Raw genomic sequence first — 23,491 nt, 5'->3', positions numbered from 1 at the left:
CAGGGTGCTAAGGGAACACACGGGAAATGTGTCTGGAGCAATTCTGGGAGGAAGTGGCCAGGTGAGAACTTCAGTCATCTTCGATGAGTTCCTCTCCTGCACTCAGTGACCCCATGTACAACACAATACAATACCTCTGCTAGGTCAGTTCTTTCCTTTCCATATCTTCCGATAAAGGAACATTTACAATAGTCTCTCTGGGAGGCAGACTTATAGATGCCAGGCAGACCTGGCATACCAGCTCTGTGGCCTGGAGCAAGTTATTAAACCCCTCGTGGTCTCAGTCTCTTCAACTAAACAATGGGGACATCAACGCCTTCCCCATAAACCTATGATGAAGAACAAATAAGATAATATTTTAAAAATAGCCCCAGGCCTGGCACTTCAAAGATAATCATTCCAGTCTCTTTCCTGTGCCTGCAATTTCTCCCTTTGTTTAATATACTCTGCTCTCAGCTGCTGAATTCAGCTTCCCCAAACTTTAATCTTATCTCTCTCTGGCTTGAAAATTTTCAGATTCCCATAGCCTGTGGAATAAAGTTTGTACCAGTAGGAAAGAGATGCTCACTCTAAGGGATGAATGAAGAAAGTGTAAGGAAGAACAGCTTGAGAGCACAGAGCAGGGACCCAGGGCATGTAGTCCGTTGGGCATCTGGACTGTTCCTTGAGGAGGTGATCTTGAGCTGAAATATGAAGGATGAATAGGAGTTTACTAGGCATTAGGGGGGATGGAGGGAAGAACATTCCAGATAAGGGCACAGACTCCTTGAAGAGGAGAAGGAGGAGGGGAAAGGGAGGAGGATGGGGAGATGGAGGAGGAGGTGGGAACAGCCAGTATGGGGCTGGAGTGCAGAGAGCAGCAGGGAGGGGTGAAAGGAACCAGGGCCATTCAGGACAGAGCCTGGTAGGCCATGCCCTTGTGGAACAATTTCCATATATGAAGCAATGGGAGACATGGAAGGTTTTTAAGCCGTAACTTGTTTTCACGTCAGTTTCTCTTGTTTTAGGAAGGGCCATCTCTGTATTCTTTATAGTAAACTCCATAGGTGCTTAAGAAATTTGACTAATGAAGTGAATGCAATTGTAGTTGTAGAAAGAGGAAAAGGATCCCAGTAGTTGAATTTTCTGGTTACTTGGGTGAGAGTGAACTGAGGCTTCACTGTTCTTCACCATCCACAGAGTGTTTGGGGACTGCTGCCAAGTTAGAGTTTGAGTTGATTCAGCTCTCCAGGAACATGCAGATGAGACTGACAAATCCGTATTCCCCCAGAGGAAGAAAACTCGCACTACCCAGAGACCTAGACAAAGGGGAATTTAGCTCGCTTAAACTTGAGCCTGGGGACAAGAGAGCTGAGGCAGCTTGGCAGATTCTTGGGTCTCCATGGAAACAGACAGATTCTGGAAAAGTTTTCTTCTTGAAGGGAAGGGCAATATTGGCTGCTTCCTTTCCTCTGGACACCCTCAGCATGCATGATTCATAAAACATCTGTCTGTAGATTCGCTCCAGACAGGGGGCCATTTTGCACCATTTCTGACCCCTACACTCCTGTCTGCCCCTCCTGCAGAGCTCTCAGGCACTCCTGTACCCAGTGTGTCCAGCTGTCCCACATACAGTGAGGCTCAGTCACCGGAGACATGAGTCACAGAACCCAGAGTCATGTATCTGGTTCATCCTCGTATCTCAGGGCCTAGGATGGTATCTTACACAAAGTGAAAGTTCAACACACATTTTTAGAAAAAAAAAAAAAAATGTGTGAAGAGTAGACGGGAATGATAGCCAAGTTCCTAGGTGGTCCTCTTCCTTAGAGTTAAGAAACAAAAATGCACAGCTCAGGCTTCTCAAAGTTTAAGTGCATACAATTAACCAGAGACCTTGTTCTGATTCAATAGGCTTGGGATGCAACTGGATATTCTGCATTCTAACAAGCTCCCAGGTGATGCTCATGCTACTGGTCCTTGGCTCACCCAAGGAAATAAACAGAACAGCTGACTAAACCGCCAAATTTTGAAAAAGGGCACTTGTCACTTCCAACAATTGATAAATTGGTAGCCATCCCAGCTCAACTATGAGATAAATGTATAGGCTCAAGTTTGCATGCATAATGGTTCAATGTTGTTTTGGAATATTCATTTCATTTACACCTGTGGGCATAATTGGGCATACATACCAACCATATGTATTGTAAGTCATCTCCACACCAAAGAGATCAGTGGGCAATTCAATAGCAATTCATAGCATATAATTCCAAGTGATTTTGTAATTATTTGAGAAACATTAAATAGTTGCGGGTTTCTTGTTTTTGGTCATAACTTCATTCATTTAACAAGCATTTGTGGAAGGTTAACCATGGATAGAGCCTCTCTCGGGGCACTGGAAGGCACTTTTTGTGTCCTTCTTGAGCTCCCAGTCTAATGGGTGAGATAGAAAGAAAACAAATAATTACAGTATAATATGATGAATTGTCCTTACCAGGGCAATACAACAGAAATATAACATGAGCCACAAAAGTAATTTAAAATTTTCTAGGAGTCACTTTAAAAAAGTAAAACAAACAGGTATAATTCATTTTAACAGTACATTTACTGAGCCCAATATATCCAAAATAGTCTCATTTCAATATATAATCCATATAAAGATATATTTGATATTTTACTATTTTTCATACTACATCATCAAAATCTGGTCTGCATTTTGACCTTACAGCACATCTCAAGTTGGACTAGCCACATTTCAGGGCCCCCAGGCCACACTTGATAGTGCGGGTCTTTACAGTGGGGCGGAGAGAAACTTCTCTGCTGTTGAACCTGAGGGGTGGGTCAGGAAAGGGGATAATCAACTGTACTATAGGCTAAGGGTGGCAAGTAGTATCTGGAAGGGTGTAGAAGAGGTGTGGGAAGCTGGATCTGCCACCTGGCCCCAAGACACAAGTGTGACAGGTGAGCAGCTGCCCTGGAAATGGTGGGGAGGGCAGACATGGTGTTTAGAAAGGGGGCTCAGGCAGAAACTCTGGAGCTCTGTGGGCCTGTGGTGCTCAGCTTCTCTCAGGCCAGTGGCTGGGTGTCAGACAGTGGCGTGAATGGGGGTGTGATGATTTTGGTTTCCTCTTCTATCTGAGTGATCTTGTTCTGAATGAGTTCTGAGCCTGGGATGGATCTAAGCCTTGGGGTATCTTTTCACCGAAGGGTCACTATTTTCTGTGGTGGGGAATCTCACCCCTGAGGGGCAGGTTTGGAGTGGCCATGTCCTGCTGCCATAACTGAGGGTCATTAATTCTGAATCTAACTCAGGGACAAGATAGGCCTTTTACAGACCCATTTTACAAATGTGGACACTGAGGGCTCTGGGAGATTAAAGGCAACTCTCTAAGGTGTAACGGGTGATACGAGGATGAAACTGAGACATGTGTGACTCACTCTGCTTTCTCCACAGCACGCTGCCCCAAACACGAATATCCCAGTACAATACACTCCCCTGGGGATTTGCATGTTCAACTTTATAATCAATAAGCAAGCACTTATTTATACTGACTGATGGGAAAGAATGCTATGGTAAGTGTGTAGGACATGGCTTCTTCCTCAGTTACTTATGCTCTAGGAAGGACAACACACAAAGGCCTGTGACAGGTGAATAAACTGTGAAATAGAAAAAAAAAATCAAAATAATTTCAGGAGAAATTTGTGAGACTAGACATGTTCAGTTAGCATTTAAAATCATGAAACTTTAACTGTGGATAAAGGAATATTGAGCAGCAACGTGAGTGGCTAGGACATATTTTGGGCTGGGGACAGGGTAGGTTTGCCAGACTTCCTAAAATCACACTTATAATTTGCCTAAGATTAAAGTCTTTTTATTGTTTCCTACCCTTTTCAGGCTACATAATTGGCCAAGGTGGCAGGTAAGGATGCTGATGTCTGTCCCTAGGCTTCTAGAAGGCATGTTCTCAGCTACTGATGCAAAAATCAGGGCATCGATGTGTCCATCAGGAGACACCTGGTACAGTGGGAAAAACAAAGAACCTGGAGACTAAAACCCCCAGCTTTCCATCCCAGCTGAAGGTCTGTGGCCACATTACTTGATGTCTCTGAACTTCACTCTCTCCCAGGGCTGTTTGGAGAATTTAAAAAAGTGAGTAACACATAAAGTGTCTATGAATATTCTGGACCTGTTTTAATTTTTTTCTACTTCCCTTACACCTAATAGTCTAACCAACCTTTGGGACCCTCATATAATAGAAACAAGCAAATTAATTTGAGCAATTTTGCTATAACCATTCACAAGTAGATCCATATGATACACACTATTTGTTGATCACTCAAAAGTCATTCCTAGCCCCTTTCTCCCAATAGGCTCTTGCTCTAGAGACTAGAGGACCAAATACTTGCTAGTAGAGGCCATGCAAGACAGTTCTGTCCCATTCATGATTGCATGCTGCTATGCATTATTCAATAGACAGTATATGGCCATCTGACATGTGCCAAACACTGTTCTGGTCACTGAGGGAGACAGAAAGAATATGTATATATGTCAGATAATGCTTTGCAAAAACAGTAAAACAAAACAAGGAGAGGAATGGAGGAAGGGAAGTTGGAATTATGAACAGAGAAGGTCTCACCGCAAAGTTGAAATGTACACAAAGCCTGAAGGAGGTGAGGGAGCCAGTCATATAGTGATAGAGGGGAAAAGCATGCCAAGTGGAGGGAATAGCAGATGCAAAGGGGAGGCCTGGCCTTTTTAAAATAGTGGGAGCCAATGTGGCTGAAGTGTAATGGGCAAGGACTGTGTAGTCAGGGAGGAGATCAGAGCAGAAACAATATAGCCAGATCACATGGGCCTTCCAAGCCCCTCTGAGAAGTTTGGAGTTGACTCTTGAGTGTGTTGGGAAGCTACTGGGGCTTGGAGCAGAGGAGTGCCATTTTTGATTTCTACTTTAATGCACTCACTCTGCTTGCTATATTGAAAAAGGACAGGGTGGGTCAAGGGGATGAAGGTGGGTGACAAACTGGAAGGCAATGGGGTGATATGATGGTGACTTGACCAAGGGTGACAGTGGAAGTATGTGGACATCAGCTGGAGGCTTCTGCAGGTTTTGATTTCCTAATAAAAAGAGACAGACCATACTAAACGGATTCTTCTCCCTTTACTCTTCTTGATGAATGTGATGACCTGACCTGTAGCATCCATCTTTGGTCAAAAAACATGCTGAGACGTTGACCAGGGACATTGTTGATCCCCCCAACCAAGAGCAGTGACTGTTCATCTCTAGATTTCTTGTACTGTGAATAAACAAACCTCTGTTGAGTGCATCTTTAGGAACACAGTGCCCTCAGTGATGCCCTCCTTCTCCTGCACCTCTTCATCAGGAGCCCAGTGACCTGGAAGACCAGGCTCCAAACTGCTCCAAGGAAGCAAAGAGTCCCTGTGTGATTGCAGGAGGAAAGGAGATCTGAAACATATTCTCTCCTAATCCCCCTTCATCTGAGCTAATTTTCAAATGGACAAAGTAATCAATTCAAGTGATAAATATAGCTTATTCAAAGGGCTGAATGAGCAGCTGGAACAATTCCCCAAACTCTGGTTTCCATTGAATAATTGAAATTATGCTAGGGCATGGAAATTTTTCAACAAATAAAATATGTCTAAAAATCTATTAAAGATATGTCTGCAAGAATCATTTGCAAAAGCCCAACTCAGCAATAAAAAATAAATTACATTTCCGTTCTTGCTGCTGTTCCCTTTGGGAAAGAGCGTATTACTACCACTTCGTGGACAAATGGAACCAGTGCATTTTGGAATGAAGGATGCGACAAGTTCTAAACCATGAGGTTTAGATGTCTAGGTAAAGATTCTACACTGGGAAGTGAAGAAGGAAAATTTCCTTGACTTCCTGGTGCTCAGATAATGTATATGCTGTTTTGTTTCATCCGTGGGGGTTTTTGGAATCAGAGTTTTCCATCTGTGACTTTGAGTGACAGACAACTTTACTCAGAGATTTTGGAGCTCATTCATGGCCATTTGGACCAGCCCTATGGGGATCAAAGTACTCACTAGAATCCCTTATTTCTATTTTCATCTCATCCTGAGCACAGGGCTCAGAGGAGAAAGTTCCTTCAAAGGTAGGTTAGAAAGTTGACCAAGGGAATGTAATTTTTGAACTATAAGTTGGAAGATCTTCTGAGTAATTTTTTTCTGGTATGATGCAGCTCTGCCAGTTGGCTTCAAAAGCTGGTCGGGGTTGTGTTTCCATCACCCTCCTATACTCTCTCTATTGGTTCAGAGAACTTGCTGGACACCTCTTTAAATTAAGACCATGTAGCTTAAAGCCACAATCCTTTTGCCTGTTCTTTCTCATCTCATTATTTTTTGTTACAGCTCAGGGTGCTGGCTTGGGGTTTGCTAACTGCCTTGGGCAGGGCCGGATCTGTGATTTCCTCTCTCCAGATGGGCGCTGGCACTCAAGGGTTGCACATTAATGTGAGACCGCGGCAGCCATAATTACCTCCAAGCAGATTCATTCTGGGGGAAACTTGGAATGGGAGACACAACCTCTCCTCACAGAGTCCAGACCTCCTCCTAACTGAGAACTATCAGAGCTATGATTCCATTACTGAAAAGAAGCCATTGCCTCTGGCCCCAAATTAAGAAAAAAAAAATCAACTGCCCATATCAATTAGCTGCTGCATTAGAGGCAGCTCATGGGCGAGCTGAGGGGATAAGTGCTTGTTGAAACAGAAAGATAGGATAATGCAACATCACACACTGCTTCCTCCAAGTGCAGAGGGAACTTCAACAATGGTACCAACCTTTGTCCTGTGAGCAAGTCAGGTGTGTTGGAGAAGGGAGGTGGAGAATGGTTCTTCTTTCCTTTCAGGGTGAGAGCAAGTTTACCAGAGCTTAGAAAGAGAGTGTCTTAAAAAAAGTAATTTCTGTCAGACCATCGGACCAAGTACTTTGTGTTTTAACTCACTTAATCCCCAAAACAGCCCAATGAGGAAGCTACTTTTATCATCCTCATTTTACAGACAAGGTAACAGATCCTCAGAGAAGTTAGATAGCTAGCCTGGAGTCATGGGTAGCAAAGGATGTCAAGGTCGTTGCTCTTCACCTCTCCAGACTGCTTGGAGGTGGCCCAACGGGCTTCCGCAGAAGCTCAAGGTGTGTAGAATTGGGTTTCTATTTCATGGTGGTCTGACATCTGCTCTTTCGCCCAGGTTTGCACACCTGCCCCCTCGATTTCTCTCCCCCTGCCTCTTTCCCAGTTGGCCCTCTGCAAACCATGGCTACGAGGGGGTGGCAGTGGTTGACCTGAAGGGGGCAGTTGCTTCAGTAGCCTTTGGTCTATCTGTAGCAGGGTGCTGGCTGGCTGCACACAGTGGGGCCTGGCAGCCATGGCCGCGGAAGTCGATTGACCTCACTGGTTTCTCCCACCTCAGAGGCAACCTGAATGTGAGGCATCTGATAACTCCACTGGGTATTGTTTCGTTTCCTGATGTAGCTGGAGAGGATGAGTAGAGGCATGAGTCCAAAGTGGTGCAGGAGGAGTGAGAGAACCCAACAGGGAGGATAAGGGAGCACCTGCCAATGCCTGCTGCCATGAAATCGGTTACCCAGGTGGTGGCCTGCTGACTGGCAGGAGAAATAGGCTTGAGATGGTTTCTGGACCCCAGGGAAGCATTCTGCTCCCCCACCGTCTGTGTGCCCCCATTCTTATCTTGATTTCTGAAATTCCATAATTAGGCATTAACTTTAATACTTCTTACCTTAAAAATCAATGGTGGATTAGTTAAAAAGTGAAAAAGAAGAAAAATCTTGTGTTGATAGAAAGATCCAGGTTCTTGAAATCTGTAAGGAATTTGTTTTAATTATACCATACACATAAACATTTCAAAAAGTACATTTTATTTATTTATTTTTTTTTTTTAAAGATTTTATTTATTTATTTGACAGAGAGAGAGAGAAAGTGTGAGTGAGCACAAGCAGAGGGAGAGGGAGAAGCAGGCTCCCCGCTGAACAAAGAGCCGGATCCCAGGACCCTGAGGTCATGACCTGAGCTGAAGGCAGACACTTAACCCACTGAGCCACCCATGTGTCCCAAAAAACTCCATTTTATTTTGAATTACATATGGACGTGACTGTGGAATGTCAAGATCTTTTTACTGCCTTTCCAATTTTTAGTACATTAGGTCTTAATTTGAGCCTAGTTAAAATATTAATACTCTTGGGAAACTATAACTTTGTATTCCAGCCTCTGAGGATGGATATTCCATGTGATCTTTTTGGTCAATGAGATGTGAGTGGGAGAGGTGTGGGTCCCTTCTGGGTGGAAATGCTTAAGAACTGGTATGTTCTAATTCTAATTAATGATGTTGCATATCGTATATTTGAAAGTTGCTAAGAAAATAAATCTGAGAAATTCTCACCATAAGAAAAAAACAATGTGTTACTATGCATGGTGATGGATGTTAACTAGACTTACTGTGGTGATCATTTCACAATGTGTACACGTATCGAAGACAAGTATGGTATACACCTGAAATCAATATAAAGTTATATGTCAATTAAATATCAATTTAAAGAAAGAAAAAAGAAAAATAATCCTTGTACTCCAAACAAACAAATAAAGAATACCAGAAAATTAAAAAAGAAAGAAAGAAAGAACTGGTATGGCTTTCCATGTTCTCTCTTCTTCGTGGTGATCATACAAATTGGGGTGATCATACAAGTTGGGGTGATGGGTGTTATAAAACCAAAGACAGCGACTAGAAGGTGCCAGAACTTGCATATACTGTGAAATAAAATATTGTGTTTTGAGCTTTTAAGATTTTGGGCTTGTTAGTTACTGTAGTGTCACCTAGCATAACCTAAGTGATAGAGAAAGAAACAGGCCATAAAATTTGGTCAATGGTAGAAATTGTAGTCTAGAGAGAAATATCACTTTACTGACAGAGGAAGAGAAAAAAAAGCACTGATAATCCAAATTCCTGGATGAACTATTTTGAGTTTTCTTTTTATGCTCCCTCCCAGGCTTGAGGGAGTTGGTGAAGTGTTAAAAAGCAGATAGCAGGGATCTCAAAGAGATGAAGAATTAGTCTGGATTCACAGATCGAACTGCCAACCTCTGGCTGACGGAGAGCCGGTTGGATTTGCAAGCTTGGTTTTCTAAGGAAATACCTCTTACGGTATCATCTGAAGTCTTCTCCCAGTTCACTTGTTTCAACTCTGATGGGCTGCGTGTAAGAAAAAGCATTGGAATTGTCTTTCAACTAAATAACTTGGGATCTTTTGAACTCTTCTTATGTTTGGGCTGATGCGTTTTGGCCATCTTCTCAAAAAAAGCTATCCCTGCTGCTTTTGCCTCAGATTGATTTCCTGGAATGGTCTTCTGAGCTTACCCTTTGCTCTCTGGCTTTCTTTTCTTCTTCCAGAGGAGAATCTATTACAAGCCAAACATGAATCCCCAAATCTGAAATTTAGGACCACACTTCATGGAGATCGAGCCTGCATTGTTCTTCTCAACACCAGCCAAGTTATCCTGGGCTATCCTGGGGGATAACCATCCGTTCTGTCACAGAGCCCAAGGCACGGCTATCCTTTTACTTTTTCACATCTGAGAATCATCAGAAAGTTCAGATCGTTTGTAACTTAGTAAACGTTGACAGTTCTCACACCTATGTGAAAGCAGTGTTAGGTACTTTGGGGATGCAAAGATGAGTAAGAACTTCTCTGCTTTCTGACTATGCACTACTAGTTGTCAGCTCATATACTGCAATAATGGAGAGCAGAACATGGTGTGTTAAAAGAGGTTCTGAGAGCCCTCTTTTGCTGGATTATGAGTAGGTGACTTGGATAGATAGATTAATTTAATTCTCAATATAACTTGAATAAATTAGAGAATACCTAGAGGCTCAGTTTGGGTAGGGTGTTATGTTCGAAGGAGCAATATGGTGGCCAAAGGGTTATAACAAATATTTCAGTTCTTTACTCAATTTCTTATTGAAATAGGAAAGAGGCTAGTGTGTTCTTAATACCTGGCCACCCTCTTTAAAATAATTTTTCTCCCCTTGCTCCTCCTTTTAATATCCTTTGTCCCCTGAAAGTCTTTCTCTTCTACTCTCATTTCCCTGTCCCTAAAAACCATTGCCTGACAGTTGTAAACACAACTGTTCTCTCCACTTTCCCTTTTGCCCTTTCCAGAATCTCTACACTGTAGGAGCTGAGCTGGCTTGCAAGAATTCTCCCTCCTTAGATGCCAGAGTAGTCACACACCCATTTTTGTCCCTGTTCCACAATAATACTTTTGTCTCTGTTTAAGCATTGGGAATATTTACATTAAATATGTTTCCTAACCTTTGAACATTCCCACAGCATTTCTTCATTGCTATTTCGGGACTGAGCATGGTATAATGTAAAGTATCGTGGTCTGGGAGGTCAGGAACTCTGCCCCCACTGGATTCATCACTTTGGAAAGGTCACTGAACACCAGGTTCATTTGGTTGTGTCACTATAAGCTAAGAGGAGTTGGATCAGTTGGGTCTCTGAGGCCTCTGATGCTACACTCAGTGGAATCCCAAGTGATTGCCTGGTGGGGCAGGCATGGAGTGGAGGAGAGCTCTGGCACCACCTATATTGTCAGAATGAGACAGCACAGCTAGGGAAAGCTCTCCTTTTCATATGCTTTCAGTGCAAGCGCACAATGTGTGGCCCTATAACGAATCAGGAAACATGTCAAGGATGGTTCATCAGTCTATAACAAAGATGAAAATATTTTAACAGTTTAAAAAGAAGGTTCATTCATTCTACACTCCTTGATTGTCATCGTTCTTTTAAAAAAATCTTCCTTCTTTTCTTTTCCTTTTGTTAATCTGTAGGGCAGCCACCACAATCTGGGATTCCTGACATGGGTGTGGCTTTACCATGGCCTCTGTCACCGCAAGATGGACGGCATGAGCTATTTCTGCAAGCACATGCAATGCTCGTGTGTCATGAAGGTACTGCCCCGTGTTAACTTTCCTGTCTCAGTGTTACCATGAGCTTTGTATTTGGCAATGGCTATATTGAGATATAATTCACATCTTGTACAACTCATCCATCTAGGGTGTGTAATTCAATGGTTTTTTAGTATATTCGCAGAGTTGTGCAACCATCACCACAGTCCACTTTAGAACATTTTCATCACCCCAAAGAGGAATCCTGTACCTGTACCTGTCACTCTCCATCCCCCACTTCCCCAGCCTCTGGAAACCACTAGTTTACTGTCTCTGTGGATTTGCCTATTTTGTGCGTTTCACATAAATGGAGTCATATAATCTGCGATCCTTTGTGACGGGCTTCTTTTACTTAAGCTCAGTGTTTTCAGTGTTCATTCATGTTGTAGCAGACATTAGTACTTCATCCCTTTGATGACCAAATCATATTTCACATTTTGGGTACTCATGCATCTGTTGATGGACCATCGCTTCCTTCTTTCCCCTTTATTTTCTCAAACGTACTCTCCTAATTTTGCTAAGACATGTCATGATTCCAAATGTCACAGGAGAGGAAACACACAGCTGTTTCCTTTACCAGAATCTATTTATATGCACGTTGGACAGGCACCTCCAAACTGTGGATCCCTACATAGAAGCTGGTTGACCCTTTGTTAAGAACATGAGACTCCTGAGTCAGACTGCCTGGTTTGAATTTTGGTTTTTACCACTTATTCTCAAGTAGCACTTAGCTTCACCTTTTTAAGCCTTAGTATCCTCATCTTCAAAATGGGTTTTATACCAGCACCTCTCTATGGCAGAGACCGCCCATCAGCCCTTAGTTACTGTTCTCACTTCCAAAGTGATAAAGCTCCATTCTTTGGAGAGACATGGCTCCCTGGGATGGAGGTTGTACTTCCTAGATCCTCTGATTGTTAGATATGACTGTGTCTCTACCTCTGGCCAATGGTATGCAAGCAAAAGCATCATTTAGCAGCTTCTAAGAGTGTTCTTTTAAAGACATCTGGCACATGCCCTTTTCCCCTTTTGATTTGATCTCTTCCTCCATCCTGCGCCCTGGAAGCTGATGCTGTAATCCTGGACCATAAGATCAAAGCCAAAACTACAAGATGGAATTTGGTTCCTGAAATGGGAGGCTGCAAATAATAGACCCTAAGCATGTGGCATAGGATTAGTTGAAGGGGTCAGGTAGTGGGTGAGGATACACCGATTACAGGCTAACAAACTGGTGAGCTTTGCTATGTGGTGGTAAAACATTTACTAAAAACTCTTCTCTGAGTTCACTGGGAGGCAGAGCAGGGGCAGACTGAGTCCAAGGTATTAGGGAACTGCTGGGAAGATTTTACAGTGTGGGGTGTGTTGGCTCTTTCTTGACACTCTTGCCCTAAGAGTGTCTGGCTTGGGTTAACAGCCTGTAGGCGTTGGTGGAAGGGAGTCTGGCTTTGCTAAAATAGGATTCTACCTGCATCCTGCAATCTAAGTCAACTGAGACTGCAGTAATATTGGGGACCCAGCAGGGCTGAAAATACCAAGGACATTTATCTTGCAGACTGAAGAGGTTAGTAGAGACTCTGAAACAGTAGCTTTACCAGGATACAGCTTATGACTGCAGGCCTTTCTCAACATCTTCTGTTAAGAGTTCTCTGCATCACCATAAACGATGTAATATAATACTAGCGACAAAGATCAGATAGGGTGTTACCTTTGCTCTAAAGCCTACTGATCTCCATGACTTCAAGGCAGCCACTGTGAGGATGAATGCAAGGGTATGCAGCACGGAAGCTAGGAATAACAGACTAGAGCAGTGGTTGGCAAACTGCAATCTGTCAGGCAAATCTGACCTGCCACCGCCCCCCCCACCATAAAACAGGTGAGAAAAAATGTGGACATTTGTTTTCTTTCTTATCATGTAATTACCTACATGATACTCTTGATTTTTGCCTTTGGGCCCACTAAATCCAAAATATTTACTATTTAGCCTTCTGACAGGACAAGTTTGCCAACGTGTAGACTTAAGTCTTAGGCATAAAGATTAGGTCAAGGTAAGATCTTGCACACAGAGTGACTGACTGCAGGAAAATAAATAGACAAGAAACTTAGCAGATTTTTGAGGGAATTTTATTGTTGTAACTATTATCTTCACCTGCAAACGTCTGTAATTGTTCAACTGCTGAAACAATGCTGCTGATCCCAAACCTGCCCCAGCAGGAAGTCATGCTCTCCAAAACCTATGCTCTCCAAGGATAGATAGCACATGAAATACCAGATGGGCCACCAACCAACTTACCGTGAGGCCTGAGAAGGTGCCATGGCAATCCTTGCCCTGTGGGATTTAACAGAACTACAATAAGCAGTGACTGCCATGTATCACTGTAGTCACCCTTTTTCTTTTTATTTGCCACTATGAAGTCTTAGTCCATCATCCCATATTGTGTGTGTGTGTGTGTGTGTGTGTGTGTGTGTGTGTCGTGAGTGTGTCCTTTAGTTGGTAGGTTGCTGGGCAATGAGAAGCCATGTGTGTTCCTGAGGTGATGTGGTGTGAGTGGAAGGTAGTCTCTAATCTAGTCCCAGGTGACATGATTGTAAAACCATATTCTCATTTAGACATTTCAAACATTTACACATCATTTGCATTTTTTTTTGAAGAGGGTGGTAGAGGGGCAGAGGGAGAAGGAGAGAGAGAATCTTAAGCAGGCTCCATGCACAGTGTGGAGCCCAACATGGGGCTCCATCTCACAACCCCGAGACCATGACCTGAGCCAAAATCAACAGTCAGATGCTTAACTGACTGAGCCACCCAGTGCCCCTACATCATTTGGATTTTATACAAAATACCTGTATAATATTCTGTCTTAAAAATAAAAGTAGTAAAATAAAAAGAAAAATTCTGGCGCACATATTCAGCTGTGGATAATATTTGTGAGCTCTCTTCAAACTTTGGGAACAATGGGAGTCATAGCTTTACCATTTCAACACAGATACCTCAGGGAAAGGGGTGCCATCATACTTTTGTGCTTCTAACATCTTCAATTTTTTTTTCATTTTGCTAAACCAGTTTCTTAAGATAGGACTCTAAGTTTCTTTTTCTTTTAAGAGACAAGTAGTTCTCATTAATTAATTACACAATCATTATAGCTACATTTTTAGTAAGTCTAGAAATTAGCACAATAATATCATCCTAATGCTACCAACCTAACCCAACTCTCAACATGGCCCTTCCTCCATTCTAGTCCTTTTTGGTATGTATTATAAATGGTTACAATCATAATGTACATAAATTTTATGTCTTGCGTTTCCACTCAATACCACGTAAAGGAATATTTCTGTGTTTTTACATAGTCTTTTAAAATAAGCTTTTTAATGGCTGCTTCATGTTCTGTGTAATAGTGATTTCTGTTTTAGTCATCTATTGCTGTGCAACCAAACCACTCAGAACTTAGTGACCTAAAACAACAACAGCCACTCTGTTATCTCTCATGTGTCCGGGGCTTGGGAAAGCTTGTCTGGGTGGTCTAAGTTCAAGCAGTTGCCATCACATGGTGGCTGGATGTGGGAGAGAGCGGCTAGGGCAGTTGGGGGCTGGCTGGGCTTCCATCTCTCTTCATGTAGTCTCAGAGCATCTCAGTGTGGAGCCCTGACTCATGCTACTTTGGGCTTCCTCACAATATGGCAACATCAGGATGCTAGGACTTCTTATGTGGTGGCTCAGGGCTCTAGCAGGAATGTTCTAACCAGCCAGGCAGAAGCTGCATTGTCTTCTATGACCTTCACATAGTGCCCCTCCAGCTACACTGGTCACTAATCAAGGTCGGCCTAGGCTCAAGGGGAAGGAATATGTCTTGCTGGCTGGGTGATGAAAGAGTCTGCAGAGATGTCTTAAAATTCAATTTCACAACCTGTTTGGTTATTCTTTTATCACTGGACATTTGTTTATTTCTGTTTTTTTTTTTTTTTTTTTTTTGCTGCCAAGATAATATTGTGATAAACATCTTCATATGTATAGCTTTTCCCATATTTTATATGAAAGTAGGATTATCATTTCCAACAATATAATCTTTCATATAGCACCTGAACTACATTGCCAAGGAACTTTCCAAAAGGATAGTATAGATTTAAAATGCTATATGCGATGTAGGTGACAATATTTTTGATTTGTCATTATTAGCAATATAAAGTACCATTAGACTTTTATTTTGTTAACTTAATATGTAAGATGGGTTTTGTTTGTTTAATTTGCATTATTTTTATAACTGACAAAGTCATCTCTCCTGTTTGTGAATTTTATTATCTCATTGTCTTTCTAGTTTATGTATTGGGTCTGAATGTGTTTATTGCAAGTTGCTTGAAATTTTACATGCTAAAAATGTCAGTCACTTCTATATCATATTTGCCAGCTTAATCTTTTTCTTTCGGTTAATAACTTTCCTTGGAGGTTAGGTGTTTTTAACTTTTTCCTACAAATGTATTCCTTGTTCTCTCTGATTTCTTTTATCACACTTGTACTTAGAAAGTCATCCCTCCTCCAGACTTTCCAGAAGTAAAAAATTATCAGTGATATGAGTATCTATAATGATGTTTTCATGGTTACAGTTTTACATTTAACTTCTTATTCATTTTAAATTTATTTATTATGTTACTTGGGTCTAAAGTAATTCTTCCTCTGATGCTAATCAGGAAAACCAATGCTATGGGATATTTCCACCTTTGCCTGCATTGGTTTATGATATCTTTTTACTACCTATAAAATTCTTACTTATAATATGGTCTAATTCTGGACTGTTTATTCCATTGAATTTAAATAGCCTCATTTGTTGTTTCCGTTTGTTATGCTTATCTGTTCTCTATCTTAGATGAACTCCATAATTAATATGCACTAAGTCCAAAGAAAAACTTTTTTTGAGAATATGATTGAGATTGCATTAAAGCCTGAAATTCATCTTGAAATATTTGATGTTTTTGCAATATTTAGTTTGCAAATACAGGTGCACGGTATATCTCTTCATTTATTGAAACTTTAAAAAAATATCCCTTAATTTATTATAGCTGTTTGTCTACATTCTTGATTTAAAAGCCAGGATTTCGTTTCTCCTTAAGGGCCAGTACAGATATTGGATTGGTCTCATGGACAAAAGTCTTTTGATTGATGGTTAAGCAGTCAGGTGTCTCTTGAGTAGTCCCTTTAGCTCCTTCTAATGTTTTTTTTTTGGATTTTATATAAAGTATCTATAATTTTTGACTTAAAAAAATTGTAGACCTAATGTTGAGAAGCTAAACAGTAGTCAGGGGTTGCTAGGACGAGGGAAGGCAGGTTCACAGATTTCAGTCCTAAGAAAGAGGAGAGGAAGTAGAGCTGGGAGAGTGAAGGTAACTGTGAGAGTGTACGAGATGTCTTCACAGGGCTCAAGGCACAAGCACCATCCATGTCTCTGTTAGGGGCAGACATGGCACGTCACAGAAAGTGGCTATGACAGATATGCTCTATCTGGAAATTCTGTCAGCTTGGAAGACTGGGCCCATTCTCAGTGTCCAGCTCATCAAGGAGAAGGCATCGACACCCTCTGTGTGGGCAGAGGATGCCACAGGCTGCCCCCAAGACAGGGTGTCCCGTGCTCCAGGAAGGGCCACCAGATAGGGGCACACTCGGGCACTCTCCTGTATAAACACCACCTCAGGTTCATTTTAAACATCCCAGTTTCCAAAATGCAAACACACGTGGTCACTCCTCTCTTCCAGCAGGATGACCCCTGGGTGCAGTCATTTGAATTGACAATCAGTTCCAGTAAGTGCTGAGGGCTAGAGCCTCATCCAGGAAGAGTGGAAAAAAAAAAGGAGGGAGGGAGGAGGGACCCAAGTAGGAGGAGGGGGAGGCCATCTGGAAAAAGGAAGTTGCATACCAACTGCCAAAGTCTGGCTGGGGGGGGTCATCTTTAATATGCACTAAGGAGACGGGTTTCGTGTGCACGTCATTGCCAAAGTCACCTCTTCTGAGTGTCAGGCTGAAGCCCATGTCCCAGATGAAGGCAAGTTGGAGCTCCCTCTTATCTCAGGCAAAACCTTGCATTTAATAGTTAGGGAGCACATACATCACGCACCATTAAAGCTGCCAGTTTCCATCTCTTTCACACCATTAGTAGAATATCTATATCATTAAAGGAAGTGAGTTACAATATAAAAATATGGTAATTCAGACCGTCAAGTCACAATTGACAGCACATTTGGGGGGCTGTTTCCTGATCTGTCTCCAGAGACTATATTTAGTGAAAAGACACTATATTTAGTGAAAAGACATTTCCCAGAAAAGTTTTCATAAATATTCTCTATGGGAAAAATGTATATTTATCACTTCACATAAAAAGAAATCTAAAGTAAATGTTTTAGAAGCTGGCTTCTCAGAAAGTGAGTGGCTATTTTTAATCTGTAGCTAGAAGAATTTTTCTTACCAACTTTTTAAGAGTCAGGGAATGCTCTGGGTTACCTGCAATGTTAATAGCAACATTTCCACATTTTTTTCCTCTTTGTCCTCCCTACAGCCATGCTTCATGCCCTAAGGTCTGATTCTGGTGTTGGGAAGTATATTTATGTTTTTTTATTTTCTGGATTTTATGATGCTCTGATGTCTTAGAGACTAGCTGACAGGGGAGACACTGTCCCTCCCAGGGTAAGCCAATTCCTAGAGATAACTATGACTCCTCTGTACCTTCCACATGCAAACCAAAACCAACTGATCCAAAGCCCATCTCCCCCACCCACCTCCTTTTTTGGGCTCTCACACTCTGGGCCACTATTCCCTGTCACTGTAATCACCACAGGGCCAGGTACCAGACAGCTAGGGACAGTCCATATGCCCTGAAGCCTACTTTAAGTATTCCAACTAGCCAATCCTAAATGTGCAAGGCCTGCTAACCCTGCCTCACCCATTTCTTCTAGCCAAAACCATGAGAAAAGTTCTCATCCATGATTTCTCCTTGCTTCCTCTGCCTCCGGACTAATCCCACTCCTTCCACTAAGGCTCTGACGGTGTGGTGTGCCCCTTCCTCCCGGACACTGTGAGTAACTGACTATCTCTTCAATGGCAGTCCTCTCCTGATCTGTTGGCTTCACCAGAATGCAATAATAATAAACTCTACATTTTAAAGCAGAGGTGGAGAAATGTTCACAAATCTTCCCTCCAGTGGTTCAGAGGAGTAGATTATCCCTCAAACTGCATGTAAATAATCTTGCTGGCCACTCACTGCTTTATTGTAATAGGTCTCAGTTAAAATGAGACTTTATTCCACTTCAACGGGTCATCCTCCATTCTGTCTTAGGGAAACCACATTGATGAAAATCTTTGGAATCCAACAGTCATGGGAGAGAAGTATAAGGAAAATGAAATTGGAAAGCCAGAGGTTAGTCAGGGCAGGGCGAGCCTAGGGTCGGAAGTTTACTGAGGAAAGAAACTCTAAAAAAGGAGGCAGAAAAATCAGATTGGGGAAACAGGAGAAACATTCATTTCAGGAAGAGTAAAATGGAAAGATATAATTCAATGGATATCTTCTTAGGCACAGCACTGGGTTCTGAGGGATGCCTTGCTAAATGAGCTGGGCAACATGCTGGTCTTCAGAGACGTAGAGATGAAGGATGCTGAAGTACCCATGTGGGAGGACTTCACAGTCTCTTACGGTGAGCAGACATTGAAAATGGGCAACAGCTACTTAGTGTGAGTGTCCCAGTGGGATAAGTGTAGGGGCCAAGGCAGCACAAAGGAAGGAGGTAAGAGAAGTCATCCAGTAGGACCAGGAGGCATTTGCCCGAGCTGAGGAAGTGGGGGAGGGGAGGTGTTTTGAAGAAGGTTCCAAGCACAGCAGACAGATTTTGCAAAGGCCAAAAGAGAAAGTAAGGCAGGGAAGGGTTTACAACAGGCAATTATAGGAACAGGTTTTTATTTAAAAAAATTGTTAATTGTGGAACAAATCACATAATATAAAATTTATCGTCTTTAAGTATACAGTTCAGTAATGTTAAGTATATACACATTGTTGTGCAATAGATCTCTGTAACTCTGACATCTTGCAAACTGAAACTCTATACCCATTGAACAACAACTCCCCTTTTCCCCTTCCTCCAAGTTCCCAGTAATTGCCATTCTACTTTCTGTTTCTCCAAAGTTGGCTACTTTAGATACCTCTTGTAAGTGGAATCATACATTTGTCTTTTTTGTGACTGGCTTATTTCACTGAGCATAATGTCTTCAAAGTTCATCCATCTTGTAGCTTGTGATGGGATCTCCTCTTTTAACATGGAATAATCTTCCTTTGTATGTATATAGGACATTTTCTTTATCCGTTCATCCATTGGTGGACGTTTGGATTGCTTCCACCTCTTGGTTATTGTGAAAAATGCTGCAATGAACATGGGCGTGTAGATATCTCTGAGATTCTGCCTTCAATTCTTTCAGATAAATACCCAGAAGTGGGATTGCTGGGTTATATGGCAGGTTTTTATTTTTAACAATCATTCTAGTGACTACATGTAATATTAATTGGATGGGGCAAATACTGGAGTCAGGGAGACCTACTGAGTAGTCTAGACAAGATATAACGGTTGCTGAGAGTAAGGTAGCAAAAGTAGAAAGAGAGGCGTAGATGAGTTCCAGGTAGAATGATGATCACCGTGTTGACAGGTTGAATGGGAAACATGAGGAGGCATGAACGGTGAGGCTCAGGTTTCTGGGTTGAGTACCTGGCTGGATCATGGAGCCTATTGTTGTAGCAGAAGCATAGGAAGAAGAGGGGGAGTGGATCCTAACTATTCTGGAATGGTGCTTTAACAGCAGTGGGGGCAGATGGCAATGGAGAGGTCCTGTCCTGCAAGAGAGCTGGCCCTGGGCAGGAGCAGCAAGAATGGAGAGAAGGGCACAGACCAGAGGAAGCAGCCACCAGAGAATCTATTACAGTGCCTGGTGACTGGTTGATCCCAGGGGACTTACAGAAGGGAGGCCTCTCAGAATTTTGATGAGATTTTGATCAGATGGATGGTGGTATGAGACCAGGTTGCTTGGAATTTTATTTTATGTTATTATTATTTTATTATCATTTGAAAAGATTTTATTTATTTATTTGAGAAAGAGAGAGAGAGAAAACGAGCAGAGGGGAGAGGCAGAGGGAGAGGGAGAAGCAGACTCACTGCTGAGCAGGGAGCCCAATGTGGGGCTCGATCCCAGGACCCTGAGATCATGACCTGAGCCGAAGGCAGATGCTTAACTGACTGAGCCACCCAGGTGCCCCTGGAATTTTAATAAATATTTTTCCTGGTTATAGATAATTTGATTTTGACATATTTGTGGAACATGTATAGATATCTAGCTGGGAATACTGGAATACTAATTTAGTACTTTTTAGTTAACGTTTAGAGCAGAGTCAGGCTAAAGACAGGGATTTAGAAGTCAGTTGTCAACATGTAGGTGAGAAATGGGGTTATGGGTAAGTGACACTTAACCAAGGAAAGCAGAATGGACAGCTAAGGAAAGTGTGGAACATCACTATTTTGGGACTAGTAGAGGAAAACTAGCCAGGAAAGGAGAATGGGAAGGGTTAGGAATGGAAGAAAGGAGAGAGTAGTGTTGGAGACACTAAGGGAGGATGAGAGAAAAAGGGCAGAGAAGATTTTTGGGTAGGTGGCCAAATCTGGGCTAAGGGCAAGTGAGCAGAGCTGATGTGAAAGGGGAGTGTTATCCAATCCCTCCTTTGAGCTGCCCAATGAACCTTGTAAATACAAAGACTTTCCCACGTTGATGGTGGCATGTTTCTGTTTCCCTATATAGACTAGTTGTTCTCAGTGGGGTGGGTACTCTGGCTACATTTTTTGTTGTCACAACTGGGACAAGGATGCTTTTGGCCATCCAGTGGTTAAGAAAGAAGCTAGGAATGCTGCTGGACATCCTACAATGCACAGGACACACTCCTCCCACCCCAGCAAAGAATGATCCAGCCCAGAAAATCAACTGAGAGCCCAAGAAACCCTGGTATAGACTTCGTGTGTTGGATATATTCATTCCATGCATCTTTTTAAAGCTTCAGGCATGGTGTTTACAGTGAGGACAGTCTGTGACCATGTGGCATTCCAGCTCCTCCTAGTTTGTGGCTCAACAGTGGGGCCCCCTTGAATGATTTGACAGATTCCAGAGAAGCAGTCCACCCTTTCAACCAACCCAAGCTGTACATTAACACGGTAATTTTAGAAATAGCTCCTAAATGCCGTGACAGACTTAAGGGAAATATGTTGAAAGAATTAAACATCTGAACTCAGCAAGATCACTCTTTCCTTGCAACTCCTCCCAGCTGCTGCTGCAAGTCCACTCCCTTTCAAGTCTAGGAGAAAAATGGGTCTTCTCCTAGTTGTACTCTTTGAAGCTTTGGCCCTGCTGGTCCTCCCAGGAACATCCGCTACAGAACCCCTGAATTCTTTTTAGCTTAGGTTAACGCACTGGGGCTTTTCTTAATTGAGAGCATTCATGAATAACTCAATTTCCTAAAAATCAAACAGCATTAACTTCTGCTCCTAAGCAATCAAGCTTCCTGATCATTCAGCTGCTTCCTGTGGGTCCTCATTTCCACTATCAGTGGGGTGGAGCCGGAGTGGGAACATGGCCGCTGTGTGCTCATACCATCTCGTGCCCACACGCTCTTCTCATTGTCTCCTCCCAACTGTCAGAACTCACAGTTGGAGGTTCCGAGTTAGAACCTGCTCGGGCATCCATCAGCTGGGTATCCAATATGGGCAAGGGACTTAATATCTCTTACATGAAAGGAGAAGAACAGTACCTCCCTCAGAAGGTTGCTTGGAGGATGAAACTGGTAAACACATGGGAAGAGTGCTCAGAGCAGTGCCTGGCACGGGGCAAGCTCTCAAAATAACGTGAGCAATATTAGTTATTTGCTACTGTATTGGTTTCTCAGGCTGCTTTAACAAAGTACCACAGATCGAATGGCTTCAAACAACAGAAAAACATTTTCTCACTGTTCTAGAAGCTAGAAGTCCAACATCAAAGTGTCAGCAGAATCATGCTTCTTCTGGAGATGCTGAGGAAGAATCCTTCCTCATCTTTTGCTGGCTTCTTGTCGTTGTCAGCAGTTTTTGGTGGTTCCTTGGCTTATAGCTGCATCTCTCCAATTTTTGCCTCTACATTCACATGGCCTTTTTACCTACGTTGGTCTGTGTGTCTACAAATATCCCTCTCCTTACAAAGAAACCAGTCATGGATTTGGGGCCCACCCCTGCCCCATCCAGTATAACCTCATCTTAACTAATTACATCTGCAAAGACCCTATTTCCAAGTCAGGTGACATCCTAAGGTTTTGATGGACATGAATTTTTGGAGAACACTACTCAACCTACTATGGTACCATTAAGGTTAATGGACAAATTCATACTGGTTTAGCGGGTGCTTCTCTAGGTGAGGAAATTCTTATCAGTATATTTAATTTTTCCAGACACATTTTAAAAGCTGGTCCTTTAAAACATTCTGCATGTTATAGCCTGAACATCATCCTATAGAGACAATTTATAAAAAAAATCAAAAATAGCGTTTGACTCAGACTTCCTTTGGCATGAGAGCTGATGGAGAGAATTGGGGTGGGAGGAGGGGGTTGAATTCAATTCAGCCTACCACCTGTCCATAGACAAGGGGACAGACATCCATGAAATCAACTGAGGCAGCATCGTCTGTAATGCAGAGTCACTTTTCTGGTTTATACCAAGCAGAATTAGATTTGTGTGTTCTGAATATCGAGCGACACAGTGCCCCAGGGCAACATCGAAAGACACGTGGTAAGAGAGTGCTGCCAGTCAGTACCCTATTTATGGGCAGAAAATTCATGCATATATAACTTTAGGTGAGTGTCCTCTCCCCTGGTTTCCCATGAGGGAGACTACCTGGTACAGAGCACTTACCTTTGTGTTCCCCAGTGTATGCTGCTTCAAGTCTGTAACAGGTCCAAGTCTAAGGACGTATACCCTTCCTGCACATTCTTGTAGTGAGTGAAAACCAGGTGATGCTCACCAGGTCAGTGTCTGAATGCAGTGAGATGCATAAAATACCCATGAACCTCTCATGGAACCTACCTGAGAAGATTCAACTTCTTTCTATCCATTGCTAACTGCCCTTGTGTGTATGTCTTCTCTAGTGGTGGTTCTCAAAACTTGGCATCTATACAAATCACCCAGAGATCTTCTTAAAATGCAGATTTAGATTCAATATATCCCAGAGGGGCCCAAGGTTCTGCATTTCTAACAAGCTCCCAGGTGATGCTGATGTTGCTGGTCCCTGGAAAGCTTAGCCTGGAAGGCTCTGTGTGAAATGCCTCCCCTAAATCCTTTCCAACAGGTGGTACTTGTGTACCAGAAAGGTACTTGTGGGATAAAGCTTATGGATTCTGAGAATGAGAAATATATCCGCTGTCCAAGGGATGCATCTGGGTATAGAGGAAAGAATGCCAGACTGGAAACTGGGAAATAGGTATTGGCATTT

The 23,491-nt window shown here is 42.5% G+C and overlaps 1 protein-coding gene across 2 annotated transcripts in view; it reads left to right on the top strand.

Moving 5' to 3' along the window:
* The first annotated feature begins 822 nt into the window (after window positions 1-822).
* The window catches only part of LOC118553876 (uncharacterized), a 54,677-nt gene continuing 32,008 nt past the window's right edge, over window positions 823-23,491 (top strand). The window contains exons 1-4 of one of the 2 annotated variants that reach the window (XM_078070691.1): window positions 823-3,549; window positions 3,872-4,126; window positions 10,867-10,986; window positions 17,911-18,029. The gene's annotated coding sequence lies outside the window, so the exon portion shown is untranslated. The remainder of the gene's footprint in view (window positions 3,550-3,871; window positions 4,127-10,866; window positions 10,987-17,910; window positions 18,030-23,491) is intronic. The other variant, XM_078070692.1, reaches the window with a different exon arrangement.

Source organism: Halichoerus grypus, chromosome 4 (assembly GCF_964656455.1).
Source record: "Halichoerus grypus chromosome 4, mHalGry1.hap1.1, whole genome shotgun sequence".
Taxonomy (NCBI): Eukaryota; Metazoa; Chordata; class Mammalia; order Carnivora; family Phocidae; genus Halichoerus; species Halichoerus grypus.
This window is presented reverse-complemented; position numbering and strand designations above follow the sequence as displayed.